Raw genomic sequence first — 19,652 nt, 5'->3', positions numbered from 1 at the left:
AGAACTTTAAGAGCATTCCAATGTTCGGAATGGGCATCTCCATGCATTCTCATCAGCCATGAAAACCATAAAGTCCTTGAAGTCAAGCATGGTATAATGGTTATACTTCCATCTTCTAAGATATCCCTAATAACACTGAAAAGTAGTAAATCTCTAGTGAAATGTAAAGCTGCAATCACTTGTGCATAAGAACATAGCAATTCTAAGGGGATGTAGCTCAGTGGTAGAGTGCATGCTTTGCATGTATGAGGCCCCGGGTTCAATACCTGGCATCTCCATGTTTTGCAAAATGCAGCTTTTTACCATATGTAAACTCTCTAGAAGAGCCACAGATAACAAGCAATCCAATAAAAGTACTCTACAGCAATAGTCAAAGTTGAACACAAATCATTAAAAATCAATCAAATATGATTATATTCAACATCGTCTTCATACCATTTTTCAAAGTAAAGTTCCCATTGAATGCCTATTGCCATTCTCCTACACTGAGGGAAAACATATAGTAAGTAGGAAATAGATTTTTTATTTTCAGTGGGAACTAAAGGCGACTACCCGAGCAAAGTTTAATAAAAGAGCGAGACAAATAATATAGTAAAACTAATTGATTAAGATTGAGAGACAAGTTCAAACACTTTGTGAACAAAAAGAGGATGGACATGGGCTTGGAAGGCAAGCACTTAATGAAATTTCAAAGCATGGAATGATGACAATATATCAACTCTAGATAGATTGTCTGGTGAAGCATTAGTTAGCAATGCCCAAGAGGCAGTCATAGCATGCATCCTTTGTGCCCTTCTACTAAATTCTGACACTGATGACCAAACAGAATGTAAGAATGCCCTCTAGTTAGCAAAACTTGATCAATATCTACACCATTCATTAGTAAAAGTAGGGGATTCTGATGATAAACCAGTCTCTGATGGAGAACTTTAAGAGCATTCCAATGTTTGGAATGGGCATCTCCTTGCATTCTCATCAGCCATGAAAACCATAAAGTCCTTGAAGTCAAGCATGGTATAATGGTTATTCTTCCATCCTCTAAGATGTCCCTAATAACACTGAAAAGTAGTAAATCTCAAGTGAAATGTAAAGCTGCAATCACTTGTGCATAAGAAAATAGCAGCTCCTAGGGGATGTAGCTCAGTGGTAGAGCACATGCTTTGCTTTGCACCGAGTTCTTTCCCCGGCATCTCCATGTTTTGCAAAATTTTTACCATATGTAAACTCTCTAGAAGAGCCACAGATAACAAGCAATCAAATAAAAGTACTCTACAGCAACAGTCAAAGTTGAATACAAATCTTAAAAAATCAATCAAATATGATTATATTCAACATTGTCTTCATTCCATTTTTCAAAGTAAAGTTCCCATTGAATGCCTATTGCCATTCTCCTACACTGAGGGAAAACATATGGTAAGTATGAAATAGTTTTTTTATTTTCAGTGGGAACTGAAGGCGACTACCCGAGCAAAGTTTAATAAAAGAGCGAGACAAATAATATAGCAAAACTAAAAGATTAAGATTGAGAGACAAGTTCAAACACTTTGTGAACAAAAAGAGGATGGACATTGGCTTGGAGGGCAAGCACTTAATGAAATTCAAAGCATGGAATGATGACAACATATCAACTCTAGATAGATTGTCTGGTGAAGCATTAGATAGCAATGCCCAAGAGGCAATCATAGCATGCATCCTTTGTGCACTTCTACTAAGTTCTGACACTGATGACCAAAGAGAATGTAAGAAAGCCCTCTAGTTAGCAAATCTTGTTCAATATCCACACCATTCATTAGTAAAAGTAGGGGATTCTGATGATAAACCAGTCTCTGATGGAGAACTTTAAGAGCATTCCAATGTTCGGAATGGGCATCTACTTGCATTCTCATCAGACATGAAAACCATAAATTCCTTGAAGTCAAGCATGGTATAATGGTTATACTTCCATCTTCTAAGATATCCCTAATAACACTGAAAAGTAGTAAATCTCTAGTGAAATGTAAAGCTGCAATCACTTGTGCATAAAAACGTAGCAATTCTAAGGGGATGTAGCTCAGTGGTAGAGCGCATGCTTCGCATGTATGAGGCCCCGGGTTCAATACCCGGCATCTCCATGTTTTGCAAAATGCAGCTTTTTACCATATGTAAACTCTCTAGAAGAGCCACAGATAACAAGCAATCCAATAAAAGTTCTCTACAGCAATAGTCAAAGTTGAATACAAATCATAAAAAATCAATCAAATATGATTATATTCAACATCGTCTTCATACCATTTTTCAAAGTAAAGTTCCCATTGAATGCCTATTGTCATTCTCCTACACTGTGGGAAAACATATAGTAAGTAGGAAATAGATTTTTTATTTTCAGTGGGAACTGAAGGCGACTACCCGAGCAAAGTTTAATAAAAGAGCGAGACAAATAATATAGTAAAACTAATTGATTAAGATTGAGAGACAAGTTCAAACACTTTGTGAACAAAAAGAGGATGGACATGGGCTTGGAGGGCAAGCACTTAATGAAATTTCAAAGCATGGAATGATGACAACATATCAACTCTAGATAGATTGTCTGGTGAAGCATTAGCTAGCAAGCCCAAGAGGCAGTCATAGCATGCATCCTTTGTGCACTTCTACTAAATTCTGACACTGATGACCAAACAGAATGTAAGAAAGCCCTCTAGTTAGCAAAACTTGATCAATATCTACACCATTCATTAGTAAAAGTAGGGGATTCTGATGATAAACCAGTCTCTGATGGAGAACTTTAAGAGCATTCCAATGTTCGGAATGGGCATCTCCATGCATTCTCATCAGCCATGAAAACCATAAAGTCCTTGAAGTCAAGCATGGTATAATGGTTATACTTCCATCTTCTAAGATATCCCTAATAACACTGAAAAGTAGTAAATCTCTAGTGAAATGTAAAGCTGCAATCACTTGTGCATAAGAACATAGCAATTCTAAGGGGATGTAGCTCAGTGGTAGAGCGCATGCTTTGCATGTATGAGGCCCCGGGTTCAATACCTGGCATCTCCATGTTTTGCAAAATGCAGCTTTTTACCATATGTAAACTCTCTAGAAGAGCCACAGATAACAAGCAATCCAATAAAAGTACTCTACAGCAATAGTCAAAGTTGAACACAAATCATTAAAAATCAATCAAATATGATTATATTCAACATCATCTTCATACCATTTTTCAAAGTAAAGTTCCCATTGAATGCCTATTGCCATTCTCCTACACTGAGGGAAAACATATAGTAAGTAGGAAATAGAGTTTTTATTTTCAGTGGGAACTGAAGGCGACTACCCGAGCAAAGTTTAATAAAAGAGCGAGACAAATAATATAGTAAAACTAATTGATTAAGATTGAGAGACAAGTTCAAACACTTTGTGAACAAAAAGAGGATGGACATGGGCTTGGAGGGCAAGCACTTAATGAAATTTCAAAGCATGGAATGATGACAACATATCAACTCTAGATAGATTGGCTGGTGAAGCATTAGCTAGCAAGCCCAAGAGGCAGTCATAGCATGCATCCTTTGTGCCCTTCTACTAAATTCTGACACTGATGACCAAACAGAATGTAAGAAAGCCCTCTAGTTAGCAAAATTTGATCAATATCTACACCATTCATTAGTAAAAGTAGGGGATTCTGATGATAAACCAGTCTCTGATGGAGAACTTTAAGAGCATTCCAATGTTCAGAATGGGCATCTCCTTGCATTCTCATCAGCCATGAAAACCATAAAGTCCTTGATGTCAAGCATGGTATAATGGTTATACTTCTATCCTCTAAGATGTCCCTAATAACACTGAAAAGTAGTAAATCTCTAGTGAAATGTAAAGCTGTAATCAATTGTGCATATGAAAATAGCAGCTCCTAGGGGATGTAGCTCAGTGGTAGAGCGCATGCTTTGCTTTGCACCGAGTTCATTCCCCGGCATCTCCATGTTTTGCAAAATACAGCTTTTTACCATATGTAAACTCTCTAGAAGAGCCACAGATAACAGGCAAACCAATAAAAGTACTCTACAGCAATAGTCAAAGTTGAATACAAATCATAAAAAATCAATCAAATATGATTATATTCAACATTGTCTTCATTCCATTTTTCAAAGTAAAGTTCCCCTTGAATGCCTATTGCCATTCTCCTACACTGAGGGAAAACATATGGTAAGTATGAAATAGTTTTTTTATTTTCAGTGGGAACTGAAGGCGACTACCCGAGCAAAGTTTAATAAAAGAGCGAGACAAATAATATAGCAAAACTAAAAGATTAAGATTGAGAGACAAGTTCAAACACTTTGTGAACAAAAAGAGGATGGACATTGGCTTCGAGGGCAAGCACTTAATGAAATTCAAAGCATGGAATGATGACAACATATCAACTCTAGATAGATTGTCTGGTGAAGCATTAGATAGCAATGCCCAAGAGGCAATCATAGCATGCATCCTTTGTGCACTTCTACTAAGTTCTGACACTGATGACCAAAGAGAATGTAAGAAAGCCCTCTAGTTAGCAAATCTTGTTCAATATCCATACCATTCATTAGTAAAAGTAGGGGATTCTGATGATAAACCAGTCTCTGATGGAGAACTTTAAGAGCATTCCAATGTTCGGAATGGGCATCTACTTGCATTCTCATCAGACATGAAAACCATAAATTCCTTAAAGTCAAGCATGGTATAATGGTTATACTTCCATCTTCTAAGATATCCCTAATAACACTGAAAAGTAGTAAATCTCTAGTGAAATGTAAAGCTGCAATCACTTGTGCATAAAAACATAGCAATTCTAAGGGGATGTAGCTCAGTGGTAGAGCGCATGCTTTGCATGTATGAGGCCCCGGGTTCAATACCCGGCATTGCAAAATGCAGCTTTTTACCATATGTAAACTCTCTAGAAGAGCCACAGATAACAAGCAATCCAATAAAAGTTCGCTACAGCAATAGTCAAAGTTGAATACAAATCATAAAAAATCAATCAAATATGATTATATTCAACATCGTCTTCATACCATTTTTCAAAGTAAAGTTCCCATTGAATGCCTATTGTCATTCTCCTACACTGTGGGAAAACATATAGTAAGTAGGAAATAGATTTTTTATTTTCAGTGGGAACTGAAGGCGACTACCCGAGCAAAGTTTAATAAAAGTGTGAGACAAATAATATAGTAAAACTAATTGATTAAGATTGAGAGACAAGTTCAAACACTTTGTGAACAAAAAGAGGATGGACATGGGCTTGGAGGGCAAGCACTTAATGAAATTTCAAAGCATGGAATGATGACAACATATCAACTCTAGATAGATTGTCTGGTGAAGCATTAGCTAGCAAGCCCAAGAGGCAGTCATAGCATGCATCCTTTGTGCCCTTCTACTAAATTCTGACACTGATGACCAAACAGAATGTAAGAAAGCCCTCTAGTTAGCAAAATTTGATCAATATCTACACCATTCATTAGTAAAAGTAGGGGATTCTGATGATAAACCAGTCTCTGATGGAGAACTTTAAGAGCATTCCAATGTTCGGAATGGGCATCTCCATGCATTCTCATCAGCCATGAAAACCATAAAGTCCTTGAAGTCAAGCATGGTATAATGGTTATACTTCCATCTTCTAAGATATCCCTAATAACACTGAAAAGTAGTAAATCTCTAGTGAAATGTAAAGCTGCAATCACTTGTGCATAAGAACATAGCAATTCTAAGGGGATGTAGCTCAGTGGTAGAGCGCATGCTTTGCATGTATGAGGCCCCGGGTTCAATACCCGGCATCTCCATGTTTTGCAAAATGCAGCTTTTTACCATATGTAAACTCTCTAGAAGAGCCACAGATAACAAGCAATCCAATAAAAGTACTCTACAGCAATAGTCAAAGTTGAACACAAATCATTAAAAATCAATCAAATATGATTATATTCAACATCGTCTTCATACCATTTTTCAAAGTAAAGTTCCCATTGAATGCCTATTGCCATTCTCCTACACTGAGGGAAAACATATAGTAAGTAGGAAATAGAGTTTTTATTTTCAGTGGGAACTGAAGGCGACTACGCGAGCAAAGTTTAATAAAAGAGCGAGACAAATAATATAGTAAAACTAATTGATTAAGATTGAGAGACAAGTTCAAACACTTTGTGAACAAAAAGAGGATGGACATGGGCTTGGAGGGCAAGCACTTAATGAAATTTCAAAGCATGGAATGATGACAACATATCAACTCTAGATAGATTGTCTGGTGAAGCATTAGCTAGCAAGCCCAAGAGGCAGTCATAGCATGCATCCTTTGTGCCCTTCTACTAAATTCTGACACTGATGACCAAACAGAATGTAAGAAAGCCCTCTAGTTAGCAAAATTTGATCAATATCTACACCATTCATTAGTAAAAGTAGGGGATTCTGATGATAAACCAGTCTCTGATGGAGAACTTTAAGAGTATTCCAATGTTCGGAATGGGCATCTCCTTGCATTCTCATCAGCCATGAAAACCATAAAGTCCTTGAAGTCAAGCATGGTATAATGGTTATACTTCTATCCTCTAAGATGTCCCTAATAACACTGAAAAGTAGTAAATCTCTAGTGAAATGTAAAGCTGTAATCAATTGTGCATATGAAAATAGCAGCTCCTAGGGGATGTAGCTCAGTGGTAGAGCGCATGCTTTGCTTTGCACCGAGTTCATTCCCCGGCATCTCCATGTTTTGCAAAATACAGCTTTTTACCATATGTAAACTCTCTAGAAGAGCCACAGATAACAGGCAAACCAATAAAAGTACTCTACAGCAACAGTCAAAGTTGAATACAAATCTTAAAAAATCAATCAAATATGATTATATTCAACATTGTCTTCATTCCATTTTTCAAAGTAAAGTTCCCATTGAATGCCTATTGCCATTCTCCTACACTGAGGGAAAACATATGGTAAGTATGAAATAGTTTTTTTATTTTCAGTGGGAACTGAAGGCGACTACCCGAGCAAAGTTTAATAAAAGAGCTAGACAAATAATATGTGAACAAAAAGAGGATGGACATTGGCTTGGAGGGCAAGCACTTAATGAAATTCAAAGCATGGAATGATGACAACATATCAACTCTAGATAGATTGTCTGGTGAAGCATTAGATAGCAATGCCCAAGAGGCAATCATAGCATGCATCCTTTGTGCACTTCTACTAAGTTCTGACACTGATGACCAAAGAGAATGTAAGAAAGCCCTCTAGTTAGCAAATCTTGTTCAATATCCACACCATTCATTAGTAAAAGTAGGGGATTCTGATGATAAACCAGTCTCTGATGGAGAACTTTAAGAGCATTCCAATGTTCGGAATGGGCATCTACTTGCATTCTCATCAGACATGAAAACCATAAATTCCTTGAAGTCAAGCATGGTATAATGGTTATACTTCCATCTTCTAAGATATCACTAATAACACTGAAAAGTAGTAAATCTCTAGTGAAATGTAAAGCTGCAATCACTTGTGCATAAAAACATAGCAATTCTAAGGGGATGTAGCTCAGTGGTAGAGCGCATGCTTTGCATGTATGAGGCCCCGGGTTCAATACTGGCATCTCCATGTTTTGCAAAATGCAGCTTTTTACCATACTCTCTAGAAGAGCCACAGATAACAAGCAATCCAATAAAAGTTCTCTACAGCAATAGTCAAAGTTGAATACAAATCATAAAAAATCAATCAAATATGATTATATTCAACATCGTCTTCATACCATTTTTCAAAGTAAAGTTCCCATTGAATGCCTATTGTCATTCTCCTACACTGTGGGAAAACATATAGTAAGTAGGAAATAGATTTTTTATTTTCAGTGGGAACTGAAGGTTACTACCCGAGCAAAGTTTAATAAAAGTGTGAGACAAATAATATAGTAAAACTAATTGATTAAGATTGAGAGACAAGTTCAAACACTTTGTGAACAAAAAGAGGATGGACATGGGCTTGGAGGGCAAGCACTTAATGAAATTTCAAAGCATGGAATGATGACAACATATCAACTCTAGATAGATTGTCTGGTGAAGCATTAGCTAGCAAGCCCAAGAGGCAGTCATAGCATGCATCCTTTGTGCCCTTCTACTAAATTCTGACACTGATGACCAAACAGAATGTAAGAATGCCCTCTAGTTAGCAAAACTTGATCAATATCTACACCATTCATTAGTAAAAGTAGGGGATTCTGATGATAAACCAGTCTCTGATGGAGAACTTTAAGAGCATTCCAATGTTTGGAATGGACATCTCCTTGCATTCTCATCAGCCATGAAAACCATAAAGTCCTTGAAGTCAAGCATGGTATAATGGTTATTCTTCCATCCTCTAAGATGTCCCTAATAACACTGAAAAGTAGTAAATCTCTAGTGAAATGTAAAGCTGCAATCACTTGTGCATAAGAAAATAGCAGCTCCTAGGGGATGTAGCTCAGTGGTAGAGCACATGCTTTGCTTTGCACCGAGTTCATTCCCCGGCATCTCCATGTTTTGCAAAATGCAGCTTTTTACCATATGTAAACTCTCTAGAAGAGCCACAGATAACAAGCAATCAAATAAAAGTACTCTACAGCAACAGTCAAAGTTGAATACAAATCTTAAAAAATCAATCAAATATGATTATATTCAACATTGTCTTCATTCCATTTTTCAAAGTAAAGTTCCCATTGAATGCCTATTGCCATTCTCCTACACTGAGGGAAAACATATGGTAAGTATGAAATAGTTTTTTTATTTTCAGTGGGAACTGAAGGCGACTACCCGAGCAAAGTTTAATAAAAGAGCAAGACAAATAATATAGCAAAACTAAAAGATTAAGATTGAGAGACAAGTTCAAACACTTTGTGAACAAAAAGAGGATGGACATTGGCTTGGAGGGCAAGCACTTAATGAAATTCAAAGCATGGAATGATGACAACATATCAACTCTAGATAGATTGTCTGGTGAAGCATTAGATAGCAATGCCCAAGAGGCAATCATAGCATGCATCCTTTGTGCACTTCTACTAAGTTCTGACACTGATGACCAAAGAGAATGTAAGAAAGCCCTCTAGTTAGCAAATCTTGTTCAATATCCACACCATTCATTAGTAAAAGTAGGGGATTCTGATGATAAACCAGTCTCTGATGGAGAACTTTAAGAGCATTCCAATGTTCGGAATGGGCATCTACTTGCATTCTCATCAGACATGAAAACCATAAATTCCTTGAAGTCAAGCATGGTATAATGGTTATACTTCCATCTTCTAAGATATCCCTAATAACACTGAAAAGTAGTAAATCTCTAGTGAAATGTAAAGCTGCAAACACTTGTGCATAAAAACATAGCAATTCTAAGGTGATGTAGCTCAGTGGTAGAGCGCATGCTTTGCATGTATGAGGGCCCGGGTTCAATACCCGGCATCTCCATGTTTTGCAAAATGCAGCTTTTTACCATATGTAAACTCTCTAGAAGAGCCACAGATAACAAGCAATCCAATAAAAGTTCTCTACAGCAATAGTCAAAGTTGAATACAAATCATAAAAAATCAATCAAATATGATTATATTCAACATCGTCTTCATACCATTTTTCAAAGTAAAGTTCCCATTGAATGCCTATTGTCATTCTCCTACACTGTGGGAAAACATATAGTAAGTAGGAAATAGATTTTTTATTTTCAGTGGGAACTGAAGGCGACTACCCGAGCAAAGTTTAATAAAAGAGCGAGACAAATAATATAGTAAAACTAATTGATTAAGATTGAGAGACAAGTTCAAACACTTTGTGAACAAAAAGAGGATGGACATGGGCTTGGAGGGCAAGCACTTAATGAAATTTCAAAGCATGGAATGATGACAACTTATCAACTCTAGATAGATTGTCTGGTGAAGCATTAGCTAGCAAGCCCAAGAGGCAGTCATAGCATGCATCCTTTGTGCCCTTCTACTAAATTCTGACACTGATGATCAAACAGAATGTAAGAAAGCCCTCTAGTTAGCAAAACTTGATCAATATCTACACCATTCATTAGTAAAAGTAGGGGATTCTGATGATAAACCAGTCTCTGATGGAGAACTTTAAGAGCATTCCAAAGTTCGGAATGGGCATCTCCATGCATTCTCATCAGCCATGAAAACCATAAAGTCCTTGAAGTCAAGCATGGTATAATGGTTATACTTCCATCTTCTAAGATATCCCTAATAACACTGAAAAGGAGTAAATCTCTAGTGAAATGTAAAGCTGCAATCACTTGTGCATAAGAACATAGCAATTCTAAGGGGATGTAGCTCAGTGGTAGAGCGCATGCTTTGCATGTATGAGGCCCCGGGTTCAATACCCGGCATCTCCATGTTTTGCAAAATGCAGCTTTTTACCATATGTAAACTCTCTAGAATAGCCACAGATAACAAGCAATCCAATAAAAGTACTCTACAGCAATAGTCAAAGTTGAACACAAATCATAAAAAATCAATCAAATATGATTATATTCAACATCGTCTTCATACCATTTTTCAAAGTAAAGTTCCCATTGAATGCCTATTGCCATTCTCCTACACTGAGGGAAAACATATGGTAAGTAGGAAATAGATTTTTTATTTTCAGTGGGAACTGAAGGCGACTACCTGAGCAAAGTTTAATAAAAGAGCGAGACAAATAATATAGTAAAACTAATTGATTAAGATTGAGAGACAAGTTCAAACACTTTGTGAACATAAAGAGGATGGACAAGGGCTTGGAGGGCAAGCACTTAATGAAATTTCAAAGCATGGAATGATGACAACATATCAACTCTAGATAGATTGTCTGGTGAAGCATTAGTTAGCAGTGCCCAAGAGGCAGTCATAGCATGCATCCTTTGTGCCTTTCTACTAAATTCTGACACTGATGACCAAACAGAATGTAAGAATGCCCTCTAGTCAGCAAAACTTGATCAATATCTACACCATTCATTAGTAAAAGTAGAAGATTCTGATGATAAACCAGTCTCTGATGGAGAACTTTAAGAGCATTCCAATGTTTGGAATGGGCATCTCCTTGCATTCTCATCAGCCATGAAAACCATAAAGTCCTTGAAGTCAAGCATGGTATAATGGTTATTCTTCCATCCTCTAAGATGTCCCTAATAACACTGAAAAGTAGTAAATCTCTAGTGAAATGTAAAGCTGCAATCACTTGTGCATAAGAAAATAGCAGCTCCTAGGGGATGTAGCTCAGTGGTAGAGCACATGCTTTGCTTTGCACCGAGTTCATTCCCCGGCATCTCCATGTTTTGCAAAATGCAGCTTTTTACCATATGTAAACTCTCTAGAAGAGCCACAGATAACAAGCAATCAAATAAAAGTACTCTACAGAAACAGTCAAAGTTGAATACAAATCTTAAAAAATCAATCAAATATGATTATATTCAACATCGTCTTCATACCATTTTTCAAAGTAAAGTTCCCATTGAATGCCTATAGCCATTCTCCTACACTGAGGGAAAACATATGGTAAGTAGGAAATAGATTTTTTATTTTCAGTGGGAACTGAAGGTGACTACCTGAGCAAAGTTTAATAAAAGAGCGAGACAAATAATATAGTAAAACTAATTGATTAAGATTGAGAGACAAGTTCAAACACTTTGTGAACAAAAAGAGGATGGACATGGGCTTGGAGGGCAAGCACTTAATGAAATTTCAAAGCATGGAATGATGACAACATATCAACTCTAGATAGATTGTCTGGTGAAGCATTAGCTAGCAAGCCCAAGAGGCAGTCATAGCATGCATCCTTTGTGCCCTTCTACTAAATTCTGACACTGATGACCAAACAGAATGTAAGAAAGCCCTCTAGTTAGCAAAACTTGATCAATATCTACACCATTCATTAGTAAAAGTAGGGGATTCTGATGATAAACCAGTTTCTGATGGAGAACTTTAAGAGCATTCCAATGTTTGGAATGGGCATCTCCTTGCATTCTCATCAGCCATGAAAACCATAAAGTCCTTGAAGTCAAGCATGGTATAATGGTTATTCTTCCATCCTCTAAGATGTCCCTAATAACACTGAAAAGTAGTAAATCTCTAGTGAAATGTAAAGCTGCAATCACTTGTGCATAAGAAAATAGCAGCTCCTAGGGGATGTAGCTCAGTGGTAGAGCACATGCTTTGCTTTGCACCGAGTTCATTCCCCGGCATCTCCATGTTTTGCAAAATGCAGCTTTTTACCATATGTAAACTCTCTAGAAGAGCCACAGATAACAAGCAATCAAATAAAAGTACTCTACAGCAACAGTCAAAGTTGAATACAAATCTTAAAAAATCAATCAAATATGATTATATTCAACATTGTCTTCATTCCATTTTTCAAAGTAAAGTTCCCATTGAATGCCTATTGCCATTCTCCTACACTGAGGGAAAACATATGGTAAGTAGGAAATAGATTTTTTATTTTCAGTGGGAACTGAAGGCGACTACCTGAGCAAAGTTTAATAAAAGAGCGAGACAAATAATATAGTAAAACTAATTGATTAAGATTGAGAGACAAGTTCAAACACTTTGTGAACAAAAAGAGGATGGACAAGGGCTTGGAGGGCAAGCACTTAATGAAATTTCAAAGCATGGAATGATGACAACATATCAACTCTAGATAGATTGTCTGGTGAAGCATTAGTTAGCAGTGCCCAAGAGGCAGTCATAGCATGCATCCTTTGTGCCCTTCTACTAAATTCTGACACTGATGACCAAACAGAATGTAAGAATGCCCTCTAGTTAGCAAAACTTGATCAATATCTACACCATTCATTAGTAAAAGTAGGGGATTCTGATGATAAACCAGTCTCTGATGGAGAACTTTAAGAGCATTCCAATGTTTGGAATGGGCATCTCCTTGCATTCTCATCAGCCATGAAAACCATAAAGTCCTTGAAGTCAAGCATGGTATAATGGTTATTCTTCCATCCTCTAAGATGTCCCTAATAACACTGAAAAGTAGTAAATCTCTAGTGAAATGTAAAGCTGCAATCACTTGTGCATAAGAAAATAGCAGCTCCTAGGGGACGTAGCTCAGTGGTAGAGCACATGCTTTGCTTTGCACGGAGTTCATTCCCCGGCATCTCCATGTTTTGCAAAATGCAGCTTTTTACCATATGTAAACTCTCTAGAAGAGCCACAGATAACAAGCAAACCAATAAAAGTACTCTACAGCAATAGTCAAAGTTGAACACAAATCATAAAAAATCAATCAAATATGATTATATTCAACATCGTCTTCATACCATTTTTCAAAGTAAAGTTCCCATTGAATGCCTATTGCCATTCTCCTACACTGAGGGAAAACATATGGTAAGTAGGAAATAGATTTTTTATTTTCAGTGGGAACTGAAGGCGACTACCTGAGCAAAGTTTAATAAAAGAGCGAGACAAATAATATAGTAAAACTAATTGATTAAGATTGAGAGACAAGTTCAAACACTTTGTGAACATAAAGAGGATGGACAAGGGCTTGGAGGGCAAGCACTTAATGAAATTTCAAAGCATGGAATGATGACAACATATCAACTCTAGATAGATTGTCTGGTGAAGCATTAGTTAGCAGTGCCCAAGAGGCAGTCATAGCATGCATCCTTTGTGCCTTTCTACTAAATTCTGACACTGATGACCAAACAGAATGTAAGAATGCCCTCTAGTCAGCAAAACTTGATCAATATCTACACCATTCATTAGTAAAAGTAGAAGATTCTGATGATAAACCAGTCTCTGATGGAGAACTTTAAGAGCATTCCAATGTTTGGAATGGGCATCTCCTTGCATTCTCATCAGCCATGAAAACCATAAAGTCCTTGAAGTCAAGCATGGTATAATGGTTATTCTTCCATCCTCTAAGATGTCCCTAATAACACTGAAAAGTAGTAAATCTCTAGTGAAATGTAAAGCTGCAATCACTTGTGCATAAGAAAATAGCAGCTCCTAGGGGATGTAGCTCAGTGGTAGAGCACATGCTTTGCTTTGCACCGAGTTCATTCCCCGGCATCTCCATGTTTTGCAAAATGCAGCTTTTTACCATATGTAAACTCTCTAGAAGAGCCACAGATAACAAGCAATCAAATAAAAGTACTCTACAGAAACAGTCAAAGTTGAATACAAATCTTAAAAAATCAATCAAATATGATTATATTCAACATCGTCTTCATACCATTTTTCAAAGTAAAGTTCCCATTGAATGCCTATAGCCATTCTCCTACACTGAGGGAAAACATATGGTAAGTAGGAAATAGATTTTTTATTTTCAGTGGGAACTGAAGGTGACTACCTGAGCAAAGTTTAATAAAAGAGCGAGACAAATAATATAGTAAAACTAATTGATTAAGATTGAGAGACAAGTTCAAACACTTTGTGAACAAAAAGAGGATGGACATGGGCTTGGAGGGCAAGCACTTAATGAAATTTCAAAGCATGGAATGATGACAACATATCAACTCTAGATAGATTGTCTGGTGAAGCATTAGCTAGCAAGCCCAAGAGGCAGTCATAGCATGCATCCTTTGTGCCCTTCTACTAAATTCTGACACTGATGACCAAACAGAATGTAAGAAAGCCCTCTAGTTAGCAAAACTTGATCAATATCTACACCATTCATTAGTAAAAGTAGGGGATTCTGATGATAAACCAGTTTCTGATGGAGAACTTTAAGAGCATTCCAATGTTTGGAATGGGCATCTCCTTGCATTCTCATCAGCCATGAAAACCATAAAGTCCTTGAAGTCAAGCATGGTATAATGGTTATTCTTCCATCCTCTAAGATGTCCCTAATAACACTGAAAAGTAGTAAATCTCTAGTGAAATGTAAAGCTGCAATCACTTGTGCATAAGAAAATAGCAGCTCCTAGGGGATGTAGCTCAGTGGTAGAGCACATGCTTTGCTTTGCACCGAGTTCATTCCCCGGCATCTCCATGTTTTGCAAAATGCAGCTTTTTACCATATGTAAACTCTCTAGAAGAGCCACAGATAACAAGCAATCAAATAAAAGTACTCTACAGCAACAGTCAAAGTTGAATACAAATCTTAAAAAATCAATCAAATATGATTATATTCAACATTGTCTTCATTCCATTTTTCAAAGTAAAGTTCCCATTGAATGCCTATTGCCATTCTCCTACACTGAGGGAAAACATATGGTAAGTAGGAAATAGATTTTTTATTTTCAGTGGGAACTGAAGGCGACTACCTGAGCAAAGTTTAATAAAAGAGCGAGACAAATAATATAGTAAAACTAATTGATTAAGATTGAGAGACAAGTTCAAACACTTTGTGAACAAAAAGAGGATGGACAAGGGCTTGGAGGGCAAGCACTTAATGAAATTTCAAAGCATGGAATGATGACAACATATCAACTCTAGATAGATTGTCTGGTGAAGCATTAGTTAGCAGTGCCCAAGAGGCAGTCATAGCATGCATCCTTTGTGCCCTTCTACTAAATTCTGACACTGATGACCAAACAGAATGTAAGAATGCCCTCTAGTTAGCAAAACTTGATCAATATCTACACCATTCATTAGTAAAAGTAGGGGATTCTGATGATAAACCAGTCTCTGATGGAGAACTTTAAGAGCATTCCAATGTTTGGAATGGGCATCTCCTTGCATTCTCATCAGCCATGAAAACCATAAAGTCCTTGAAGTCAAGCATGGTATAATGGTTATTCTTCCATCCTCTAAGATGTCCCTAATAACACTGAAAAGTAGTAAATCTCTAGTGAAATGTAAAGCTGCAATCACTTGTGCATAAGAAAATAGCAGCTCCTAGGGGACGTAGCTCAGTGGTAGAGCACATGCTTTGCTTTGCACGGAGTTCATTCCCCGGCATCTCCATGTTTTGCAAAATGCAGCTTTTTACCATATGTAAACTCTCTAGAAGAGCCACAGATAACAAGCAAACCAATAAAAGTACTCTACAGCAATAGTCAAAGTTGAATACAAATCTTAAAAAATCAATCAAATATGATTATATTCAACATCGTCTTCATACCATTTTTCAAAGTAAAGTTCCCATTGAATGCCTATAGCCATTCTCCTACACTGAGGGAAAACATATGGTAAGTAGGAAATAGATTTTTTATTTTCAGTGGGAACTGAATTTGACTACCTGAGCAAAGTTTAATAAAAGAGCGAGACAAATAATATAGTAAAACTAATTGATTAAGATTGAGAGACAAGTTCAAACACTTTGTGAACAAAAAGAGGATGGACATGGGCTTGGAGGGCAAGCACTTAATGAAATTTCAAAGCATGGAATGATGACAACATATCAACTCTAGATAGATTGTCTGGTGAAGCATTAGCTAGCAAGCCCAAGAGGCAGTCATAGCATGCATCCTTTCTGCCCTTCTACTAAATTCTGACACTGATGACCAAACAGAATGTAAGAAAGCCCTCTAGTTAGCAAAACTTGATCAATATCTACACCATTCATTAGTAAAAGTAAGGGATTCTGATGATAAACCAGTCTCTGATGGAGAACTTTAAGAGCATTCCAATGTTTGGAATGGGCATCTCCTTGCATTCTCATCAGCCATGAAAACCATAAAGTCCTTGAAATCCAGCAAGGTATAATGGTTATCCTTCCATCCTCTAAGATGTCCCTAATAACACTGAAAAGTAGTAAATCTCTAGTGAAATGTAAAGATGTAATCACTTGTGCATAAGAAAATAGCAGCTCCTAGGGGATGTAGCTCAGTGGTAGAGCGCATGCTTTGCTTTGCACCGAGTTCATTCCCCGGCATCTCCATGTTTTGCAAAATACAGCTTTTTACCATATGTAAACTCTCTAGAAGAGCCACAGATAACAGGCAAACCAATAAAAGTACTCTACAGCAATAGTCAAAGTTGAATACAAATCATAAAAAATCAATCAACTATGATTATATTCAACATTGTCTTCATTCCATTTTTCAAAGTAAAGTTCCCATTGAATGCCTATTACCATTCTCCTACACTGAGGGAAAACATATGGTAAGTATGAAATAGTTTTTTTATTTTCAGTTGGAACTGAAGGCGACTACCCGAGCAAAGTTTAATAAAAGAGCGAGACAAATAATATAGCAAAACTAATTGATTAAGATTGAGAGACAAGTTCAAACACTTTGTGAACAAAAAGAGGATGGACATGGGCTTGGAGGGCAAGCACTTAATGAAATTCAAAGCATGGAATGATGACAACATATCAACTCTAGATAGATTGTCTGGTGAAGCATTAGATAGCAATGCCCAAGAGGCAATCATAGCATGCATCCTTTGTGCACTTCTACTAAGTTCTGACACTGATGACCAAAGAGAATGTAAGAAAGCCCTCTAGTTAGCAAATCTTGTTCAATATCCACACCATTCATTAGTAAAAGTAGGGGATTCTGATGATAAACCAGTCTCTGATGGAGAACTTTAAGAGCATTCCAATGTTCGGAATGGGCATCTACTTGCATTCTCATCAGACATGAAAACCATAAATTCCTTGAAGTCAAGCATGGTATAATGGTTATACTTCCATCTTCTAAGATATCCAAAATAACACTGAAAAGTAGTAAATCTCTAGTGAAATGTAAAGCTGCAATCACTTGTGCATAAGAACATAGCAATTCTAAGGGGATGTAGCTCAGTGGTAGAGCACATGCTTTGCTTTGCACCGAGTTCATTCCCCGGCATCTCCATGTTTTGCAAAATGCAGCTTTTTACCATATGTAAACTCTCTAGAAGAGCCACAGATAACAAGCAATCAAATAAAAGTACTCTACAGCAACAGTCAAAGTTGAATACAAATCTTAAAAAATCAATCAAATATGATTATATTCAACATTGTCTTCATTCCATTTTTCAAAGTAAAGTTCCCATTGAATGCCTATTGCCATTCTCCTACACTGAGGGAAAACATATGGTAAGTATGAAATAGTTTTTTTATTTTCAGTTGGAACTGAAGGCGACTACCCGAGCAAAGTTTAATAAAAGAGCGAGACAAATAATATAGCAAAACTAATTGATTAAGATTGAGAGACAAGTTCAAACACTTTGTGAACAAAAAGAGGATGGACATGGGCTTGGAGGGCAAGCACTTAATGAAATTTCAAAGCATGGAATGATGACAACATATCAACTCTAGATAGATTGTCTGGTGAAGCATTAGATAGCAATGCCCAAGAGGCAATCATAGCATGCATCCTTTGTGCACTTCTACTAAGTTCTGACACTGATGACCAAAGAGAATGTAAGAAAGCCCTCTAGTTAGCAAATCTTGTTCAATATCCACACCATTCATTAGTAAAAGTAGGGGATTCTGATGATAAACCAGTCTCTGATGGAGAACTTTAAGAGCATTCCAATGTTCGGAATGGGCATCTACTTGCATTCTCATCAGACATGAAAACCATAAATTCCTTGAAGTCAAGCATGGTATAATGGTTATACTTCCATCTTCTAAGATATCACTAATAACACTGAAAAGTAGTAAATCTCTAGTGAAATGTAAAGCTGCAATCACTTGTGCATAAAAACATAGCAATTCTAAGGGGATGTAGCTCAGTGGTAGAGCGCATGCTTTGCATGTATGAGGCCCCGGGTTCAATACCCGGCATCTCCATGTTTTGCAAAATGCAGCTTTTTACCATACTCTCTAGAAGAGCCACAGATAACAAGCAATCCAATAAAAGTTCTCTACAGCAATAGTCAAAGTTGAATACAAATCATAAAAAATCAATCAAATATGATTATATTCAACATCGTCTTCATACCATTTTTCAAAGTAAAGTTCCCATTGAATGCCTATTGTCATTCTCCTACACTGTGGGAAAACAATATAGTAAGTAGGAAATAGATTTTTTATTTTCAGTGGGAACTGAAGGTTACAACCCGAGCAAAGTTTAATAAAAGTGTGAGACAAATAATATAGTAAAACTAATTGATTAAGATTGAGAGACAAGTTCAAACACTTTGTGAACAAAAAGAGGATGGACATGGGCTTGGAGGGCAAGCACTTAATGAAATTTCAAAGCATGGAATGATGACAACATATCAACTCTAGATAGATTGTCTGGTGAAGCATTAGCTAGCAAGCCCAAGAGGCAGTCATAGCATGCATCCTTTGTGCCCTTCTACTAAATTCTGACACTGATGACCAAACAGAATGTAAGAATGCCCTCTAGTTAGCAAAACTTGATCAATATCTACACCATTCATTAGTAAAAGTAGGGGATTCTGATGATAAACCAGTCTCTGATGGAGAACTTTAAGAGCATTCCAATGTTTGGAATGGACATCTCCTTGCATTCTCATCAGCCATGAAAACCATAAAGTCCTTGAAGTCAAGCATGGTATAATGGTTATTCTTCCATCCTCTAAGATGTCCCTAATAACACTGAAAAGTAGTAAATCTCTAGTGAAATGTAAAGCTGCAATCACTTGTGCATAAGAAAATAGCAGCTCCTAGGGGATGTAGCTCAGTGGTAGAGCACATGCTTTGCTTTGCACCGAGTTCATTCCCCGGCATCTCCATGTTTTGCAAAATGCAGCTTTTTACCATATGTAAACTCTCTAGAAGAGCCACAGATAACAAGCAATCAAATAAAAGTACTCTACAGCAACAGTCAAAGTTGAATACAAATTTTAAAAAATCAATCAAATATGATTATATTCAACATTGTTTTCATTC

The 19,652-nt window shown here is 36.9% G+C and overlaps 8 non-coding genes across 8 annotated transcripts; all 8 read left to right on the top strand.

Annotated features, from left to right (window-relative positions):
- Positions 1-206: 206 nt before the first annotated feature.
- On the top strand, positions 207-278 carry TRNAA-UGC (transfer RNA alanine (anticodon UGC)). The gene has a single exon. It is a non-coding gene; the product is annotated as a tRNA-Ala (tRNA).
- A 1,761-nt stretch (positions 279-2,039) lies between these two features.
- On the top strand, positions 2,040-2,111 carry TRNAA-CGC (transfer RNA alanine (anticodon CGC)). Its single transcript has one exon. It is a non-coding gene; the product is annotated as a tRNA-Ala (tRNA).
- An 850-nt stretch (positions 2,112-2,961) lies between these two features.
- On the top strand, positions 2,962-3,033 carry TRNAA-UGC (transfer RNA alanine (anticodon UGC)). Its single transcript has one exon. It is a non-coding gene; the product is annotated as a tRNA-Ala (tRNA).
- Positions 3,034-4,799: 1,766 nt separating this feature from the next.
- Positions 4,800-4,871, top strand: TRNAA-UGC (transfer RNA alanine (anticodon UGC)). The gene has a single exon. It is a non-coding gene; the product is annotated as a tRNA-Ala (tRNA).
- Positions 4,872-5,711: 840 nt separating this feature from the next.
- TRNAA-UGC (transfer RNA alanine (anticodon UGC)) lies at positions 5,712-5,783 on the top strand. The gene has a single exon. It is a non-coding gene; the product is annotated as a tRNA-Ala (tRNA).
- A 3,552-nt stretch (positions 5,784-9,335) lies between these two features.
- On the top strand, positions 9,336-9,407 carry TRNAA-UGC (transfer RNA alanine (anticodon UGC)). The gene has a single exon. It is a non-coding gene; the product is annotated as a tRNA-Ala (tRNA).
- An 850-nt stretch (positions 9,408-10,257) lies between these two features.
- On the top strand, positions 10,258-10,329 carry TRNAA-UGC (transfer RNA alanine (anticodon UGC)). The gene has a single exon. It is a non-coding gene; the product is annotated as a tRNA-Ala (tRNA).
- An 8,183-nt stretch (positions 10,330-18,512) lies between these two features.
- Positions 18,513-18,584, top strand: TRNAA-UGC (transfer RNA alanine (anticodon UGC)). Its single transcript has one exon. It is a non-coding gene; the product is annotated as a tRNA-Ala (tRNA).
- Positions 18,585-19,652: the final 1,068 nt, after the last annotated feature.

This window comes from Taudactylus pleione, unplaced genomic scaffold (assembly GCF_031769625.1).
Source record: "Taudactylus pleione unplaced genomic scaffold, aTauple2 ptg000070l, whole genome shotgun sequence".
Taxonomy (NCBI): Eukaryota; Metazoa; Chordata; class Amphibia; order Anura; family Myobatrachidae; genus Taudactylus; species Taudactylus pleione.
Note: the sequence above shows the minus strand (reverse complement) of the source record. Positions and strands in the feature narration are given on the sequence as shown.